Below are 20,644 nucleotides of genomic sequence, written 5' to 3' on the forward strand. Positions count from 1 at the left end.
CAATGAAATTAGTCTTGAGCTACAAATGATTTTCTTTTAGCTGCTGATGTAAGGAAATCCTCAGCAGTGGATCTTTTAGACTGAACTGCATTGGATCCTCTTTAAATGCCTTAAACATTTAATAGCTTTACCAACGACCTGCATGATGGCTCTGTGGGTTGACATTTTTAATGCATGGCCCTCTGCAGAGTGCATCTGCTAGTCACATTTTCCATCTATCTATCTACACGTTATCCACAAATACAGTATCAGTCTCCATTGGTTAGTGATTGTTCTCTCTCTCTCTCTCTCGCGGTCGAGGCAGATGGTTGCCCACCCAGAGCCTGCTTCTTCTCTGCTCTCCCCCTTAAAGGGGATGTTTTCCTTGCTGCTGTTGCTTTGCTTGCCCTTTGCTCATGGGAGATTGTTGGTTAAATGAAAGGGCATGGTCTTGGTCTGCTCTATATGAAAAGTATCATGTGTTAACTTTTGTTTTAAAGTGGCGACATAAAGAGTAAATGAAATGAACTTGACACTCTGTTATACTTCTCAAATAAAAATAGTCAGCATTCCTGCCTAAATATCCTTATAAGACTGACATCCATGACTCCCCTAAAGTAGAGCATGGACAAATCTATAGTTAGCAGTAGGGCTGGGCAATAGATCAATATTATGTCCATATAATCCATATTATATATATATTAGATACTGCCTTAGATTTAGGATACACAGTGAAAAAAATTTCTAAATTTAACAGATGCATCTAGCTGCTCTATCCTTTGCCTTTACTCACTGTTATTATATCCAAATTAATGACGATTATTTACCAAAAATGTCATTGTACAGATATTTTGTAAAGGCACCAATAGCCAACCCCACAATAGGCTATTACACTATACTATAGTGTACACTATACCACTGACCAATCCCAACGGTGTGATTTTCAATATCTGCAAAAATAAAGATGTTCATCTTCCTATAAATCTTAAACTGTAACAGCTGTAATGCCAGTGTTTTGCATATAGTGCATATCTTGCATCATCATAGGTCAGTCTGGTGCAACACGCAGCTGAACTGACTGCTCGTGGAGAAAACGTACAGCGGATAACCGGCCTGTGTCGTGTTCACAACAGCAGAGAGAGAGAGAGAGAGACCACAGGGAAACTTGCTTGTTTTCATATGTAACTCTGTGAATTAAGAGATCATTTTGACCAAACCAGAGGTGATGAATGTTCAAACAGTGGCCCATGTAACGACACGCCTAGCTGACTTAACCAAGAAGGTATTGGTGAATTATTTTGTTTCCGCCGGGTTTGAATAAAGTATTTTCTACATGAGTTAACAAGGCAATTAAGCTAATCTTGGTGTAGTCAAAGCAGAAACATGAATTCAGAAGGTATATTGTAAGATTTCTCTGTTTAATAATCACAATAAGTTAAATTATGGTACCTTGCTTAACATTTTGTGAGTTTATTTTGTCTACTAAAAAAATGGGAATGCCAACAGGGCTAACGAAACGTAGTCAAGTCACTGGTGGGTTGGAGCGGTCGCTGCACACAAATATCATTATAGACCTTATACCCAGTTGAAATGTCGGGAAGGTATTAAGGTGTTAAATACAGAAACAGCCCAAGCTCCAATACCTTTGCAACTTAGATAGAGGCATTTGGTCAATTTAGTCAGGGGGTATTTCTCAGACTCAACACATCTGAGAAAAATCATTTGAAGATATTGTACTCCTTGTGACCAATTAATTTATTTTGATTTGTGAAATCAGTGCAATGCCCCTTTCAGCAAAATGCCAAATTGTATTCGTCATATAAATGACATTTACAGTAGTGCTGTCACAATCTTCATTCCATATTTTGTAATTCATTATGCTTATTAATGACCAGACGGGTTGAGAGACCACCAATGTCCTCCTTCTGTATCACTTGTACTGTTGGAGTATCTAACTGTTGGAACACAAGCTTATCTGTTGGCTGTTTCATGTCCTCCATAATTGCATTTTTGATGGACTCCTTTTGTTTGACCCGTACTTTTCTCTCTGACCCATTGTGGGGTAATTGGCTGAGCCAGTGATAACCCCCATGAGTTCCCGTCATTCTGCCTTGACATCCCTCTGCCACCCATACTTTTATCGAAAGAGAAATATAACCTAGGATAATTGGATTTTTCCCTCTTTCTTCAGTATCCATCAACTTGCCTTACTTGCTCCTCAATAACAAAAAACTTTCTTTTTGACAAGAACCACGAAACAGCTGACCCGTCACACAGTAATGGTTTTAACTACACAGTACCTAACACAATGATTATAGACAAGACAATGTTAATTAATCTGATAGCAAATGAGCCTAAACTTGTGATTTCCTCAGGTACAGAAGGGCCTCAAGATTTTATCATTTCCGAAAGAGCAAGTTTGCTCATTTATGAAGTGGAAAGACTATTCAGACAAGGTCTGGTCCTCAAGCTGTGAACAGAAACATGAGAGATGACTTTCAGTGTTGTCCCCTCTCTTCATTTTTTATCACAAATAATTTCATTTTGAGATTTACACATGACAAGGCCGTACTCTGTAGTGCGAGAGCAAGACATGCCTTTCTTGAGGTTTACTCCTCACAAAAGGGACACATGAAGAGAAGTCCTGCCCTATTCTCCTTAGCTACACAGATTGGAAAACACCCTCTGAATAATCAGTCACCAACTGAAAAGCCACAGACCAAATCGAAATCTAGGGATGGCATTAATCCTGACAGTAAATTCAAATCACCCGACGCTGCTGGGGCTGATAGCTGACTCTCTGCATTTCAGCCTCTGGATGCTCTTTACCATCCATAGAATCACACAGAGCACTATGGCTGGCTGCCTGCGGTTTGCTATCTGATTATGCGTTTTATTTAAAGCTGTTCCTTCCAAGTACCAATCAGGCTTTCCATCAGGTTGCCTGTCTGTTTGCCTTTGACGTGCTTAACCTCACATGTCAATGTCAGCCAGAGGCAAGCTCCTGCATCCATATCTTAAATTTGTTGTGGTTAAATTCACTTATCATATTAAGTACTATTGGAACTCATTGCTATCAGCTTCTTCATGCAATGGAATATCTGGTTAATTACACCCCAGCTATGGTAAAGGAGATAGCTTATCGTCTGCTTTTAAAATAGAACATATCACAGAGCCCCTGACATTTACAGCTGTAATTAAGCTCAGACAACGCAGAGTGTAGCACAATATTTGCTTAAAAGTATGAGGGATAAATGGGTAGGAGAAAAACACTTGGTGCAAAAAAAAAGCTCTGTTATTTTCAAAATTTAGACAGAGCCAATTTCTCTAAGAGCATAATGGCATGTAATTGAGTGTGCAGGTCTCATTCAAACATACCAGTTAAATAAAATCAATGGATGGTTTAAAATGGAGTAAAAACCAGAGTGTGCACTACTTTATGAAACTGCTAACAGAGGCAGCCAAATTGAAAGCATGTATTTTACAGTCAAAGGAGTCATAATGGGAACATGAGAGGAATATGTGAATTGAACCCAACTGGCCACAGACCTCATGTAGGAAAGACATTGAACTCTTACAGATAGATTTGAAATATTTGGCTGGAAAGAAAATGAATTGTATGGATGTTAAAATTATAACTTTTTGGGTTTCATTCTCCATACCAAACGGCTAAATGTTGTTGTCCTACGTCAAGATGACAGCGGCATGACACAATTGAAGGGTGTTGTTTTTTGGTTACAAATAGTGATTGTGCATTCACTGTTTCAGCACCAGCCCTCTGAAACTATCCTCCCCAAACAATCACTTCTCCTGAATCTTTTAACTGTTTTCAAGTGACTACTTAAAAACCATCTTTATAGGCAAGCCTTTCTATAGACGACCTTCATGTATTATGTCGTTGTTTTAGGTTTGTCAGTCTGTCATGTCTCATTTTAGTGTGCTCTACATTGTAATTTTTTTTTCATTAATTTATATATATATATATATATATATATATATATATATATATATATATATATATATATATATATATATATATATATGACATATTTTTAGTTAACTTGTATTATTTTGGTTGCTTTGGAAACACCAAGCAAGTGGCCCTTTTGGTGAGATTTGTATTCTTGTCAAACTGCTGCTTCCGAGGCCAAGACTGAATCTTCAACCCCAACACAGTATATGGATTTATGGGAATATTATTATCGTTGTTGTTAATGTGTTTGTTTTCATGATGCTACAAATCATTTGAAGCAAACTTCGGATGAAACATTGCCTTGACTGATGTGGAGAGTGGACAGTCTTTATTCTTCTGCTAAAATGTACGTAACAGGATGTGGCTAGTTAGTGAGGGCTGCAACACGTTCCCTGTCACCGTGTTGGGATTTTGCTATGATTGAGCGAGACCGCCAGCGGAGTTTGACAGCAAATAGTTTCAGATTTTGGGCTCGTTGATGTTGGGGAGGAGCTGACAGCAGATAAACTGCGCCTCGCTGAATGATGCGCTGCATTTTGCCCTTGAACTAGACAGTCATGGTGAAGATAATGATTGATTCTTTTATGGCTGTGTAAAAATGAACCAATGCTAGAGGTCAAACTTCTTCAGTGGCCATGCAAACAACACAACAAGTGGCCATGGTTTTAAAGGTGATGTCCACTACTGGAGTGCTATACTTAAGAATTTGAGATATACGAGTGTTTTCATGCCACCTCTACTTCTTTTCCACTACATTTCACATGTATTTTACTTGTTACTTCACTACAAATATTTGACAGCTTCAGCTACTTTATGAGTCCTGATTTTTGCAAATAAAACATATGAAGAGCTTACAAAATATGATATTTTGTTATAAACTAAATGACCAAACATTAAGTAAGTAAATCTAATACAATTGGTCAGTATTTTTTTAATCTTTTCTTTTTTTAATGCAAAATCATTAATGGTTCCAGCTTGAGGATTTGCTGCTGTTCCTTCAAATCCTTTATTTAATTTTGAGGTCGAGACTATTGTTTGGACAAAACAGGCATTGTGAGGTTGTCATTCTTGGTCATTTAAAAAAAAATTTAGCAGCAGATTAATCGTAGTCACGAACTGGAATGGTTCGTGCATTGCCCAGGACAGGAAGGCTCTACAGCAGGTGATTAAAACTGCATCACTGGTTCCAATGTACAGAGCATCAGTGACCTCGGCGAAGTGAGGTGTCTGCACAGAGCCCAAAGGATACTAAAAGACAGCAGCCCCCAGCCACAGTCTCTTCACCCTGCTGCCATCTGGAAAAAGATACAGAAGTATCCGCTGCAGAACCACCAGACTACCGAGCAGCTTCTTTCCCCAGGCTATGAGACTTATAAACTCTTCCTTCAACACCAAAAGATGTAGCAGGATTTAGGGACAAATAATAATTTAATTTTTTCTTACACTACGTTTGAAAAAATGACAAATAAATCCACCTTGTACCTTGTAGTTAAAACTAGAGCCCATATTGTAGAATCACTCCAGCCATGATACAGCTGTCCGTGATTTAAAGCAAATGTCAACCAAATGCATAAAGTTGCAGTAGTTTAATGTCAAATAATTAATTAGGTTTTGATCAGACAGCAACCTTTGAGGCTGAAAAATGAAACCAATGCCAAAGTGCCAAAAACTGCAGTTCCTTAAGCAGCCACTTGAGGTCGGCTCAAAAACAGTGCAAACCCCTATAAACCTCCATATTAAGATGCCTAATTTACAGCAGAAATAAACATGTTTACAGCTTGGTACAATTAGACAAACAAATTTTTGTTAAGTCTGTGACAACTGTAGAGGGGTTGAATTTTTATAGAAATCAGAGGCTTACATTTTGTAATAGACAAAGTTACTCATATTTAAGGATGGGGGTGATAGAGTAACGGGCTGTCAATATGATGTCGTTACAGTCTTTGAGTCAGATCCACCCCTTGATCGTCCACAGCTCCACCCTCTTATCTAACTGAGGTCACTCCAAAAACCCACGATGGCAACAGCAATGCCAAACTCCAGACATCAAAAGAGCAGTCCACAGACCAACGGGTGACGTCATGACAGCTATGCATCCATTATTTTTTATGATCTATAGTTGATGTTTTGTATAGTACAAGGCCGTATTTATCTATGAAACTAACTTATAGTGTGTAGTGCCAAAATCAGTACTCACCCTTGCAGAACCTTGTTTTATGTGTTTTCAAAGACTCCTGTGAAGAGAAAAGCAGTTTTTTAGGGAGGCTAGCTTGCTGCGCATTGCACTCAATTGCTCAAGTTTGTATTCATCACAAACATAACTGATACTTATTTCATGGAAGACAGTTAAAAATGTGATAGTAGCAAAAACACAGGTGTAAATAATAAAATGAATAGCCTGGGTTTCATTTATTTGTGTCGGTTTCAGGGTCCTGCCGAAGACATTTTTTCACAGCAGATATTTTGACTTGTCACAGCAGTTAAAACACAGGTGGGACAAATTGTGTTAAGGATGACTCAGTTCCGTCAAGTGTGACAGTGAGTCAGCATGCACAATATCAGAAGCATCGTTAGTGTTATTATTAGCACCTGTGTTTTAACTGCTATGACAAGTAAAAATGTGTGCTGTGAAGAGGGCCAATACAGGGTACTTGAAACTGAAGCCGCTAAATGAAATTCAGCCATTATAACATAATTAACTTGCTTTTAAGTGTGACAACTGAGAATTCTGTTTAATCTAGAAAGATTAATTACTTTCCAATTGGATTAGAATGTAATTTTTAAAATGCCTGTAATTTTTTTCCTTTTTTCCTTTTTTTTTGCATCCTAACTATATTCCATTTCGCACACAGATTTAATAGTATTTAGAATTTTGTTTAAATGCAAATTGAATCACTGTTTTAAATGTATCAATTCAATTATCATGTTTTACTCCCCAGCCGATCAGCAGTATCATTTAGAAGGTGGAAGCCAAGGATGCAGCTGAAGAGGTCAGATCTTCAAAAGGGTTATCAAAACATCAACATAAATAGCATGCATTTTAATTTTTTTTTTCTCTTTTTTTCTATGGGACTAATCCAAAGGGGTGTAATGAAAACACTGCAGGCGAGAGACAGTGAGTAATTGCAGGCTTGGCAGTGTTATCCATTACAGCTGAGAGAACTGGGAGGAGGGTAAGCGCACCCAGAAATGCTGTTCCTATTTACATTTAGACAAGCCTTTCTTTGATGTCAAACCCCCTCTCCCTCATGACAGGGTTAACAGTCTTTTAATCTGAGGGTGACGGGCAAAGTCATGTGACTGGTGCAGGACAGTCTAACTGGCGGCAGTGGAGTTGAGGAGAGTGATAAACGTTTGTATAATACACGTTTTCCTCACTGACTGGAAGTCATAGACTCTCTTTTTTTACAAAGGCAACTTGCAGAGTCATACTGCTGTGCTGTTGAGTGTAATCCATCATTATAAATTACCTGTTTTACATTTTTCCAGGTGCGATTTATAAGGTCATCCATAATCTTTGCAGTTGCAATTACATCAAAATTAAATCCATTCTGCCTCACATGCAAGACACACAAGGAATGATTGCATGACTGCAGCTGCATGTTGTTTTCTACATTATGAATTATGTTTTGTTATGACTCCTCACTGTCAGCAAAAACGTGTCACAATCCATCATTACAACCATCATTTTACACTTCCCCTAATGCAATAAAAGTCAAAGACAAAAATATCCTCATGAACACACCTCAATATGCAACAAATTGTATCAGATTTTAGATTTTTGGAAAAGGTCTTTTTTTTCTAACAAAACCAAAATGAAATGGGTGATATTTAATTGCACAGTCTCGCTTTCATGGCTAAATTAAGTACACAGTGTCACTTTGTGGGCAGAATGACTGGCTCATTTGCTTTAGTCGTACAAGCTGGTGGACAAATCAGTCTCAAAGTGTATACAGTCAGCAAAGACAAGACTCAGCTGCAGTTTCAGTCTGGTCATCATAGCAACAACACTGGCATTAATTAATCAAACCTTGATCAAGGCCAGCACACAGTGGTGGTATGCTCTTGTCCCGATTCAAGGCTAAGTAAACTGAATGGACCGTAGAAAAAAAAATGTGTAGCCTTCACCAAGCATTAAGATTCACATGCACATAGTTACAATTTTTAAGTCGCTTTTCACAGATAACAACCGGCCCTAAAGCATCCCAAACCACATTAGTCTTCAGCAAGCAGCCTCGTCCTTATTGGCTTGAGTAATGTGATGGCCGCACCTGCTGCCACACAGCTTATTTAATTGTGGCTATCCATCCTGTACAAACTGTATGTTTCTGTAACCATTTATTTTCTCTTAATTTATTTCTAAATTACCTTTTGACGTCATTCCCGTCATGTCCGTTTGTCCAGAGCTAACAGGTACTCATAAGCTAGTTTATGTAGCTAGTACTAGCATAAGGCTACATTAGCTTCTATTTGTTTTACATGCATTTTGTTCACTTCTTTACAGACACACTTTAGTTTGTCTTGAGGCAACTTTGCCTTAAGTTATTCTTATTTCTATTTATTTGAGTTACCAGTGTTGAGAGTGGCACTGCTGGTTGCTGTTGACAGGCGGAGCCCAGGATGAGAAGCTGCTCTGCAAGCGAGTCCTTTAAATATAGGAAGTGACCAATTGCACCGTACCAAGCAGCGCCAGCGCTGAGCGTAGGCTGTGTAGGCCGTCATACACAGGGGGGCGCCACAAAAAATCTAAATGTTTAACTTGTGCTATTTTTGCCAATACTATTACTGCTTTCATTTCGAAATATTACATAAGTCTACAATAACATAACTGCATAGAAAAGCAGCAGTATTAAATAATGGAGAGGGCTTTTTTTTCTGGTTTCCTGTCTGGTTTCCCCTTCTCTGGCTCGTTCCATTTTACCTGCCCTCTGGGGAGAGAGTTATCTGATGAAGATGCTGATAACTGGTTAGCAATGTCTAAAAGAAAAAAGCTCTCTGGCGTCCAGGGGAGGTAAAGAAGGAAGGAAAAGGAAGAAAAACAGGGAAAAGACAAAGGTACAGTAACGTTAATATAATGATGAATGGATGAAATTAATAGTTTATTGCAATGTAGTTAAACTTGTTGGAGCAATTTAAGATTTAACTCACTAGCTTACTTTTGGACGATAGTAATGGGGTTTGCTTATCAATAAATAGCTAGAGCTGAAGTTAAGTTACTCCCACAAATAGGTCAGGGACATTTGGTAAGTTAATGTTCGGAGTATTCAGGTGTTATTTTCACATGTTGGCTGTGTCGTACATTTTATTGACATCTGGCTAGCCAACTTATGCCCTGCTTGCAATGGTCAATTAATATGCTATAATAATGTTTTCCATCCCCTTTTTTAAGTAATCGTTTTAAGCCTTTGATTTATTGTGTTATATTTATGTTATATATATTATTGAAATGTAACACCTGGTGGTCACATATACTATATATATGCCTGTATAACTATATGAAGATTGGTCGTGAAATTGACTGTGATGCAAGGAGGGCGCCAGCTGAAATCTTGCCTAGGGTCACGGCCTGCACTGGTACCAAGTGTCTGGGGGGGATGTTTTCTCTTGTTTTCAGTTTTTAAGGTCAGTTTGGTCATTTCTGTTTATACTGAGTTAAAATAAACTGAGTAAAGTTTTATTTATGTGGTTTCGTTTATGGGCTTAAAACTTCATTTTTAATTTTGTTAGTTAAAATTATTTGCCTATTTTTTCTGTTAAATAAATCTCTATTCATTTTTATTTATTTATAGACACCTGTGCCTCTTCATACCTACCAGCTAAGCCCCTGAAACAGTAAAACGCAAAACTTAACCAGCTGAATGAATTATCACAGAACAACTCATTTTGACCTGTTACACTGGCGATCTATAAATAGATATAGATTAATTAAAACATTTTATTCTTGAATTACTTTCTGGCTCAAATCTAAGACTATATGTGATAATTTTCTTTGTATTTGCCTTTGCATCGAGTCTCTTCTATTCCACTGCATGACTAACAGTAACGCTTTTCCTCAATCAGCTCTATTTCAGACACGTAAAGCAAAAACAGTGATGTTTTTCACTACTCCTCTACCTGAGCCTGCTCGGAAAACTCCTCCTATCTTGCCCTGAATAATTTAATCTCCTTGATCCATTAACCTGTTTTCTCACTAATGATCTACTAAATTTAGCTTCTTCTATCATTTAAGACCAGGTGCATGTTTATCCAAAATGTCTTCAAGCACAATTCCATCCCTATCTGGAATTCTTATCCCTTAAACTGAACAGCACACTCCATGGTCAGAGCTGCAACCCCTAGGCACTGTTTCCCTCTCATGTATCAAGAATATTGATTTATATATGGCTAAAGAGGCTACAATCAATATTTTTATTGTAACAATGGATCGAATGCCTATGTGTAATGTGAAAGGTGTCTCTTGTAGTGATGAAGTGAAAGCATCAGAAAATGATCACCTAACTCTACAACTGTCCTTGGATAAGCTTTATAGCATCTTTCAGCTCATGGGGTTTTGTTGTTTTTTAAGCTCTTGGCTGTTTTGGTTCACTTTAACTGCTCTCATACTGCCGATTCTAAAAAAAATCTTCAAGAATCCACTGTTAAATACTGGCTCAGCACCATATGGCAGACAGACAACTAGCTAGTGAACATAGTGTAGTATGTAGCAGCTTAAGACACACACATTTCCATCAAGTGTAATGAGTGAATACTGGGCTTACATTCGACATGACTCAAAATAATAATTTGGTCTGCACCTGCTGGATGAATAAATAAATATCAACTTAAATATGGCAGTGGTGTGTTCACCTAAGAGGGCAAAAAAAAAATCAGTTATTGCATGTTTACGTGAATGAAATCCATTTACAAAGTATACTAAGCATCATCTTTCCATCCTCTTCTTTGAATTTATGTCTTGGAAAAATTTAAATATTTTATATTTTGTGCAAATATTCTATCATTAAAACATTGTGTAATGTCTGAGGCTTAGCAGCCAGTGGAATGAGTGGGTTTGAGCTTTTCATAACCAATAAAGCTGTGGAGGCAGTTATGTTTTCTCAGGAAGCTAATTTGAGGGACAGTGACATCCATATGTTCACAAGCAGCCATTAAATTAATTACTGGCTGTGGCTCTTACAAATCTATACAAAAAGGACACAAGGCTGTTCTACTATACACATTTAAAGAGTTAGCTTTCGCTAAAAAGACAGAGGTTAATAACTATATATTTTTTATGTATTGTAGGAGGCCCCTATAGTCAATGCATCAATACTCTATGAAAGTCATTTCCTGTGATTGTCTGTGTCACAGAGTCAGATATGAAAGACAGTTTTAAAGAGAGCCCCATTTCCACCTGTCCATAATGACACACTTACACAGGCTTCCATATGCAACATTATGTGCACCCCCTGTTACGCATCCTTGGTGATGCAAATGCTGTGACTTAGCAGTAATGCACAGCTCATTTGTTTTTGAAGATCCAGATAAAGATGGAGATCACACTGAACGCCACAGCGTCCTTGCAGCAGCACCTTGGTGAAAAGACTTGTGCGGATGGTTTTTGGAGAACAGCTGGGTGCTGTATTTTAGCCCAGCGTCAATGAGCTGTAATTTGTAAAACACAGACATCCGTTTCCTGAGTGAGCACAATTACAAATGTGTTTACAAGGAAAGTACTGTAGCCATTCCAATTACTCCGATGTACCAGAAAATAATTTCTATTAAATAACTACTCCATCTTACTTGCATGGGTGCATCTGAATCAGAAATTCATACCTTTTGTTCAGAGGATGATTGGTATTCCTTTGGGAAACATGGGAGGCACAGTAAGGTATGGGGCCCTCAGGGACCATGGATGAGATGATTAAAGCTTTCCATCTCAACGAATCATGTGTTGAAGAACAAAATCATACTACCAACTCCACCAGAGGCCTCACTGAACCCCCTGGTGGGTGTAGCCCAAAAAAATGGATGTCGAAATATTTTCTATATTTTTTTATAATACAAAACTAATGATTTATTGTACAGGGTTCTCACAGTCTTGGAAAACCTGGAAAAGTCATGGGAATAAACTGTATTTTTTCAGACATGGAGACATGGAATTAGAAGACAAGACATAAAAAACGACTACAGTTCAAGGCAGAATTACAAAGCTTCTGAAAACGAAATGATTGCACCAGAAGCCTTGTTGGGCTACTGTTAGCTTCTGGGCAATAAAGGTTAGTCTGTCACATGCAGCGTTCCTAATATTTTTAATGTTAGTAGAATTCATTTGTAGGCTATGTAAAATTGTCGACACCAGAATAAACTTTATTAGTTCCCAGCATTCATGCATGCAGTTCAGCTGGAAAAGTTCTCAGTCAGTGATAGAGTAAGCAGCCCCAACCTTAACATTTATGCTGCACCTATGAACTCTACATAAAGAGTTAGTTAAAGTTTTTTTTAATTCTTCCGTATCCACACACGTAACATAAGTGTAAGGTAAGACTTAATCTCCAGAAAGGAATTTAACATGTTACAGCTGTGCAGTTTTAAAATTACTACACAAATACCATTTGAAACTCCACTTCACACTGAAGTGACCGAAGACAAAGCTTGCAAAAAAAATACCTATATAAATCACCAATCTTTCAACAGAAAGTTCTAAATTCATGTTTCAAATTGTATGTTAAAATCTGTCTAATATTCTCTGCAAGGTCATCTATTCTTCTCGTGAATCAATAACTTTGTTATTTTAGCAGGTTCTCAGCTTAAGAACAAAGAGAGATTTAGAAAGGCTTCAAAACAACAACAAAGACTAAAATACCACCAACAGTATAAAGAAAAAATTTGTTTAAAAAAAAAAGAAAGAAAGAAATGTCTTCATTCTGCAGCCACAACGATGCTGGATGGCTTTTATCATTTTGCACTGTTGCTACAAAGTGCTTTTTGTGGCTGCTGAAAGCACAGTAGTTGTCAAAGAGACTTGGTGTCACACAGTGAAAGAGTGTTAAGGCTGGGGAAGAGAAAATAAACAAAAATAAAGGCTAACTAAAAGCCTTACAATAAAAAGAGCTTGAAAAGTTCAAATGCATTTCCTCCTATATACTGTACTGCCACTGTATAGTTTTTGAGTGAGAACTTCAGGAAACTGCCTGCAGATTCAAGGTGATGTCTCATGTGTTCTACTTTTAAGAGCAAGATGAGGAGAAGGGTCATCAGGTTGTTCCCATAGAGGGAGCGCAGAGCTGTCTCTCCCAGCATGGCGTTGGAATGATCTGTGTGAGCACAACATCACACAGAGGGGCGAAACTTAATTGAAAATATTCAGCTGGTCTTATTTTAACTTTTTTGTTATTTAACCTTTAACCATGCAGTATGGGTGGCTGCCTGCAGTATCTGCAATGTCAAGTCGGCATCAACAGTTGAAACAAGCTAAAAATGAAAGAAGAGAACTTGAAAGTCAAGACAAATTTACAGATATTCCTTGTGAGAGTGTTTGTGGATGATTGAATGTGTTGTGGAAAGGGGAAATATCAGATCTCCTCTCCCAAACCCTCTACACACCCACAAAGTCTCTCCATCCTGTGCATGGTTTTATCTTACTCCCTCTGTGATGTGCTGTCTGAGAAAATATTGTTTAATCAATGTCCCGAAAGAACTTTGGTCATATCAGCAGATCCAGCCTTCATCTCCCCTGACAGCTTCTAGGCGACTGTTTGTCCCATTATTTCATCTCTGGTATCTCCTCCTCCCGTGTCAGGTCGGTCCACGGCAGCATTCACACTGCAGTCAATCTCACCTTTGTCATGATGCTGCAAACTGGGACTACTTTGTGAACGCTTGCGACGGGGGAGATTGACAGGTGAAGGAGAAAATAATCAGAGGTCACAGGGTGCGATAACGTGACGGGGAGTGAGCAAGGAAGTGGCGTCCTGTAAACACACATTTGGGAGTAACAGCGAGACTGACATACTATCCGAGAGTTAAAATTCACACAGAAATAAAAGAAAAGTAGAGTTGATGGAGTTAGACAGTTTGCTGCACAATTACTCTGTGAAGGACAGAGGGAATACCACAGATGGATATTTTTATGGCCTTTTCATTTCAATAGACCATCTGCTGAATGAAGATACATGCACTGACATGCACACACACATACACACACGCACACACACACATACACACATACCCTGACACATGCGAACATTTTCTCCTCCATGTAAACACACTATCATACAGCCTGCTATGATGTAACATGACATTAGCAAAAGCAATGTGGCTCTTTCCCTATCTCACCCCTCTATGAGAGATGGTTTATTACATTGTGTGTATGTGTGTGTGTGTTTGTGTGTGTGTCACACCTTCTATATTCCGTTGACATCATTCACTATTAGCATTCACAGGTCACAATGGAAATATCCTCATCTGCAGCTCTACCATGGCCACAACGAGCCAACACATTGTTTGAATTACAAATGTGACATGCGAATCTTGAAATGGCCATTTGTAAATTGTAGAGGGACTTAAATTTAGGAATTGCTCTCCTAGTACTTCTTCACCCTGCCAAGGCAATTTCCTGTGGAAAAGGGTGGTAGTAAATATAGTTAATGTGCTGAGGCGGCGATGTTACACCAACATGCTGTTAAAACAAGACGTGAGATATTGGAGTGATTCTTCCCACAACTGGGAAGTGAAATCCTCAACCATAAACTAGTCTTGGATGGGATTAACCACCAGAGGACCACCAAGAGGGTAAGCGTTGAGTTTCCCTTTCAAAAACACATAAAAAATTCATGAGGAACTGTCACTGCCTTGTTTCAAATTAGCCAAAATGCGTTGAAGCGTTTCATAATGTTTTGATGGCTCACTACAAAGGGAACCAACAGGGAACTTCTTTGAACTTGGTCTAAAATCAGATAGCATTGAAATGATGTACAGCGCCACCAGTCAAACTGCACACAGCATGCTAATGTTGACCAACTCAGCTGGTCTGTGATGCTCAGAGAAACAGGCCAGAGAGGTAGGATGGCTAACACTGCCGGGTGCCACTTTTGTAGAAGCAGGTCTGCCAGCCTTTTAGGCAACACATTTGGGTAATTGGGGATAATTTAAACCATCTCATAGTGGGACACTTGTTTCTGTTGCCACCTCATTGAATTAGGCTTTAAAGATGGGAATGTTTTTGTTATATTGCTCTGTGCAATTTAATGAGGGAGGTAATTTACAGTGATCATCTAATAAGTATCAGTAGAGTAAATGATAAAAGGATTGAGAGGCAAGAACTCATACAAGACAAGAATCATTTGACTTTCACCACATTGTTTTTGTTTGTTGTTGGGTTTTTTTTTTTACTAAGAGAAGTCACTCAAAAATCTGTTATACAGTTTTAAATTTTATCTAGAAATACAACATCAAAAACACAACTGAATAGATGTCTTTGATTGTCACTAGGGCTTGGTATTGTCAAGAACCTCACAATTCAATTCAATTTCGATTCTTTGGGTCATGATTTGATTTGATTCGATATTGATCCAGCTGCTTCAATATCAATTCCTTTATGTGTTTTGATGTCAGAAATATCCAGATAATTCATTAGAATACCTTCTGATATGTGTTCAATAAAGCGTGCATTATCTGTATTGATTTAGAACAAACTGACACCAAACCTTTTTTTCATTACATTATTCTTTTTTAAATAAAAAATAAAACTAAAATAAATTTAAATAAATCATTTAGTTTTGCCTAAGCCAAACGTAACAAAAGGAATAAACATTTATGCAGGATTTGTCAACCTGCATTGTGTGTGATCCACAGCTTTAGCGTTAGCAACAGGCTGCCAAACATCTGTGTGGTGTCGGCTCAAATGGTTATGTAGGTGAGGTGTATTATGCTCAGTTTCTTAAGGTTCTTATTTCAGTTAGCCAAGGAGGCCTCAGGTCAAAGGTCTAGGGATGGTTAGGCCTGGAAGCCAAGTGTGCAGAATACTGGCGCCAAGCTAAAAGTAACATGGAATGAGGCTCCTTTTAAATAAGGAGATATTTGTGGGGTCTTGTGATTGATCACAGCAGGTGAGAAGTTGCTTTACTGACAAAGGTATTGATGCCTATACCTATATAAGAGACTTGTATGAGCTGTGAGAGAGAGATTCGCATTGGTCCTGAATCCTCTCCCAGGCAGACCATGGTGCCTGGTGGATGCTGAACTTTGTTGTAATAAACTGATTATTATGCAACCAAGTCAGTGTCCGTGGAGGTCTCTTCATCTTCCACACATCATTGCTACTTAAGAAACAACTACATAGGTTTATCGTATTGTTGCAGTGTTTTAACACTGACTCACGAGGCTCACACACCACTTAACTACTATTGACTATTGACTGGTATCCAAACGTCGACTTTTCATGTTGTCGGCGCTGATTTTAACACACTGCTTACTTGCACCACTGTCGCCATTTTATTGAATAAACAAAAGACGTTGTTTGGGGGTCAAGCGGGGCCTTTGAACAAAGTCAATCACACTGTGGCTGCACTCACACTGCCCCCACAGGAGCGGGGCGTCATTACAAAGGAAATAATCCATTTCAGGATTTTATGAATCGTTATTGAATTAGCAAAAAACATATTGCAATGCATTGATGAATCGATTTTTTTACCTAGCCCTATTTGTCACCTCGATGACTTATGACTCATAACTCTACTGTACAAAAAATACTGCTGTGGCTGATATTTGGACTAGTTTTTTGTCACAACACAAATGTGAGGTGTGTTTCTGTTGGAACCTTACACTCTAAATCCTCCTTAAATTTAGTCCTTTAAATTTTATCACGCCAGGTACCATAAATCCTTTGGTGCTGTATAACAGGTGATGTTAACTGTTCCTAGAGTGAATGACACGCACGGTCAAGTTCATAAGTTGCAAACTAATGCGTTCAGTTCACTGTTACCATAAAAATTTGAGCATGTTCAATGCAGAACACTGGTAAATTCAATGGCCCTACAGTCATAGAAACAAATAAGTGCACAATGTTTGCAGTCTCTTACCAGCCACCAAATGTTTGCTTCCTTTTAAATGAAATAGAAAGTAAATATGCCCTGATTTGTTATCTCATTAACTAAAATCACTCCAACAAGATAAGTCCCTAATTTTCAGTAACTGGATGCCATTGTTGTTGATTTCTACCCCTAGCTACTGCTGTAATGTATTTTCCCCACACCTGCACTAATGCCCATTTTGCTGCCAGCATAGCCACTAGCTTGATTAATTTTTAGCCAGAAGGCTAACCTTTATTACACTGGCACTAATCCTGATGTTATCACTTACGAGTGTAACACAAAACATCAAAATTGCCTGTGATGAAGCAAGCACAGACATCATACACCTTGAGGAGGATACATGAGGCTTGTCAGATCAAGAAAAAAGAGGTCGAGTTTCATTTACACAGACACTTCAAAGGCATGGACTTCACTATATCTGTCTATCAAGATCTTTCATTATCTTCTTGACTTCCAACCTTGAATGGAGGTGGTGATCAGAGACCACAAGAATGAACCTGAAAATCTTTCCAACCATCTTTTGATGCACTGCTTGCTTCCTGTTGATGTCTCGGTGAAAAAATTACACTTGCCTATGACTGGGGTGTCCAATAATTTGAGGTCAAACAAATTATTGGACACCCACGTCAGGTCAAACAAAAGACCTGGCCTGCACAACTCATTTATCTCTGGAGTATAAGGGTGCTGGCCCAAAAATCACAAAATAGAATATTAAGTCATCAGCACTCACAAATCAATATGTAATACTTTAAATGATTCATAGCGGCAGAAGAAATCTGTGTTAGGATCTGCTGTGTCTCTCCCTGTGTTTCTCCCTTGTTTCCCTGTCCCTCCTTTTCTATGTTGTCTGTTTTCCTTGCATGTCTTCACCTGCGGAAGGGAGGCGTGGCTTCTCGATCCCATCTACACACCTGACCATCATCAGCTTTGAACACCTCTCTCTCCTGCCTCAGTGCACAGCCCGGCCTTACTCTCTACTTTTCTCCAGTTTGTCATTGATCCCTTAGTGGTAAACTGCTCAGCCGATGTCTCGCTCCAAGTATTGTTTTTCTTTTTTGCCTGGAATTTTTATGCCTCACCTTGTTTTTTCTTGTCTTTCTTGTCTTACACTCTGAAGCATAACAAAAAGCGCGCAGGAGGGATGGTGATTAGTCTTTTGGTTTTCCACTGATGAATCTGTAAATGAAACTACTGGTACATCCACCCAGCCATGTTTTTTACAGTCACCCCGACGAATCATCCGGACCACAGAAGCCACAACAAAAGACCAACACGACGGGGAGGCAGGAGGCGCAGGCTGGCACACAAAGAGAGCTCCAAGGCCTCCAATATAATGAACTTGTCTAGGAGGCGGCTTAGTGATCAAGTAACTGCTTTGTTGTCTAAAGAGCTGCCTTATGTGCCCTCTAAAAATGCTGATCTATTTGCAACACAAGTTGAACTCTTTAAGAGACAATTCACCCCAAAATTTGAAAAAAAAACATGTTTTTCCTTTTTCTTTTTTGTCAATCTTGTCAAGTTTGCCAATCTAAATTGTTTTGTTGTGAGTTATCAAATGTTCGAGATATTGGCCGATAGTGGCATAGTGTCAAAAAATAAATAAAAAGGAAACATTTGAAAAACTCATCAGTAATGTCTTTGCAAAAATAATGACCCAGTTACTCAGGATAATCCACAGACCATGTCGGAATTATTTTCTACCTTGCCAGCTACAACTGTATCACCACACAGAAGAAAGCATGCATCTTCTGCTAGCTCACCTGGCACCCCTGAGCTAGCTAATGTTACAGTTTAGCCAAGGAGGCTGCCAGTAAACACATAGACAGAGGATGAACAATGAACTGGGTTTAATAATGTTGGGAATGAATGATGAAGGGAAAGGAGTATGGGAGAAGGGAGCCAGGGAGTGTAAGGGCAGAGGAAACTGGTGAGGCTGGAGGGACGGAGGGCAGTGGTTTGGCAAGGAGAAGCGTGAGGCTGGTGGAGCAAAATGTGGGGGTTGTCTGAGGTGGTGAGAGAGGTAAGTGATTGGGCGGAGAAGCACTGAGTGGCGAGGCTCTGGAGCTTGGTGATGGTAGGCACTGGAGAAAACACAAGAGAGGCACAATGAGCACAAAAATCTGAATCCAAAGTACTAGAAGTAATTTCTCAGAAGAGAGGGCCAATGTACCCCTGGTGAGGTGGGAAATAACCCTATGAAGAGTGGAGCGGGAGCTTATATACTGTGGGGGAGGTGATTGGGGATGAGGTGCAGGTGAGGAAGTGTGCATAGAGCTCCGGCACCTGGAAGGCAGCCCAGCCCCTGCAACACGGTAGGACACATAAAGACACCATCAAGCACACACAAAAAACAAGCCCACAAGCACACCACAAAACTACAAGGCACCATAGTACCCCCCCTCTAATGGACGCCTCTTGGTGGACCACCGGGCTTGAAGGGGTGCAAGTGGTAAAAGATGCGCAGAAGGGACTCATCCAGAATGAGCCCCCGAGAGAGCCACGAGCGCTCCTCCAGCTTGTAACCCTCCCAGTCCACCATATATTGAAACCCACGGCCACGGGGATGAACATCTAGGATGCGGGAGACTGTGAAAGACGGTTGACCGTCAATAAGCCAGGGGGGTGGAGAGGGGACAGCTGAAGGGCTGAAGCCACTGGAGGACACAGGCTTGAGTAGGGACACGTGAAACACAGGATGAATATTCATGAACGAAGGTAGCCTAACTTGACAGCAGTGGGATTAACAATCTCATTGATCTCTACATGATTCCTTTTGCATGGGGAGATCATGTGATGAAAGTCAAACCTGTTGTCCCAGGCAGTAGTTGGGGCAGGGGAGCGATGGAGGTCCGCCAATTGTTTATTTCTTTCTTTCTGCCAAACATTGAAGAGCTGCCCGAACCGTTCGCCAGACTCCCTTAACATGATGAAGGTGGTCGGCCACAGCTGGGACTGCCACCGCCTCTTCCTTGTCAGGCAATAAAGGGTGCTGGTAACCGAGGCAAGCCATGAAAGGTGACATACCCGTAGCTGAGCAGGAGAAAGTTGTGGATGTATTCGAACCAGAGCAGAAAGGAGCTCCAGGGTGGTGAGCGGCAACACAACCGGAGCCGCCTTCAGGTTCTGTTTTGCCCGCTCTGTCTGGCCGTTGGTCTGTCCGTGGTAAGCAAAGGAGAGACTGGCTGCTGCGCCCACAGATTTATAGAATGACTTTCACACTTGAGAGGAGAACTGGGGACCCTGATCAGAAACAATGTCAATCGGTAAACCATGAAGCTTAAAAATTTGTTCCACAAACAGTTTAGCAGTATCAAGAGCAGAGGGTAACGTTTGCAAAGGCACATAGTGAACAATTTAGAGAAGCGATCAACAATAGTCAGAATAACAGTGTTACCATCTGAGGGAGGCAGACTGGTGACGAAGTCCATCGCAAAGTGTGACCAGGGGTGGCTGGGGATGAGTAGGGGGTGCAGCAAGCCAGCACAAGGTTGGTGAGAAGCCTTTCCTCGAGCACAGATGGAGCAGGCAGCCACGAACTCTTTAGTGTCTTTGTCCATGCTTGACCACCAAAAATGTTGACGCAGGAACCGGAGGGTACGCTTCGCCACAGGGTGACAGATAA

The 20,644-nt window shown here is 39.8% G+C and overlaps 1 protein-coding gene across 1 annotated transcript in view; it reads right to left on the minus strand.

The window, feature by feature from the left end:
• thsd7ba (thrombospondin, type I, domain containing 7Ba) overlaps positions 1-8,557 on the minus strand; it is a 241,697-nt gene extending 233,140 nt beyond the window's left edge. The window contains exons 1-2 of the mRNA XM_088083067.1: positions 8,321-8,557; positions 6,150-6,186 (exon numbers count right to left, since the gene is read on the minus strand). The gene's annotated coding sequence lies outside the window, so the exon portion shown is untranslated. The remainder of the gene's footprint in view (positions 1-6,149; positions 6,187-8,320) is intronic.
• Between the last annotated feature and the right edge of the window lie 12,087 nt (positions 8,558-20,644).

The sequence above is a fragment of the Plectropomus leopardus genome, chromosome 10 (genome assembly GCF_026936395.1).
Source record: "Plectropomus leopardus strain MGB_pleo_1.0 chromosome 10, ASM2693639v1, whole genome shotgun sequence".
Lineage (NCBI taxonomy): Eukaryota > Metazoa > Chordata > Actinopteri > Perciformes > Serranidae > Plectropomus > Plectropomus leopardus.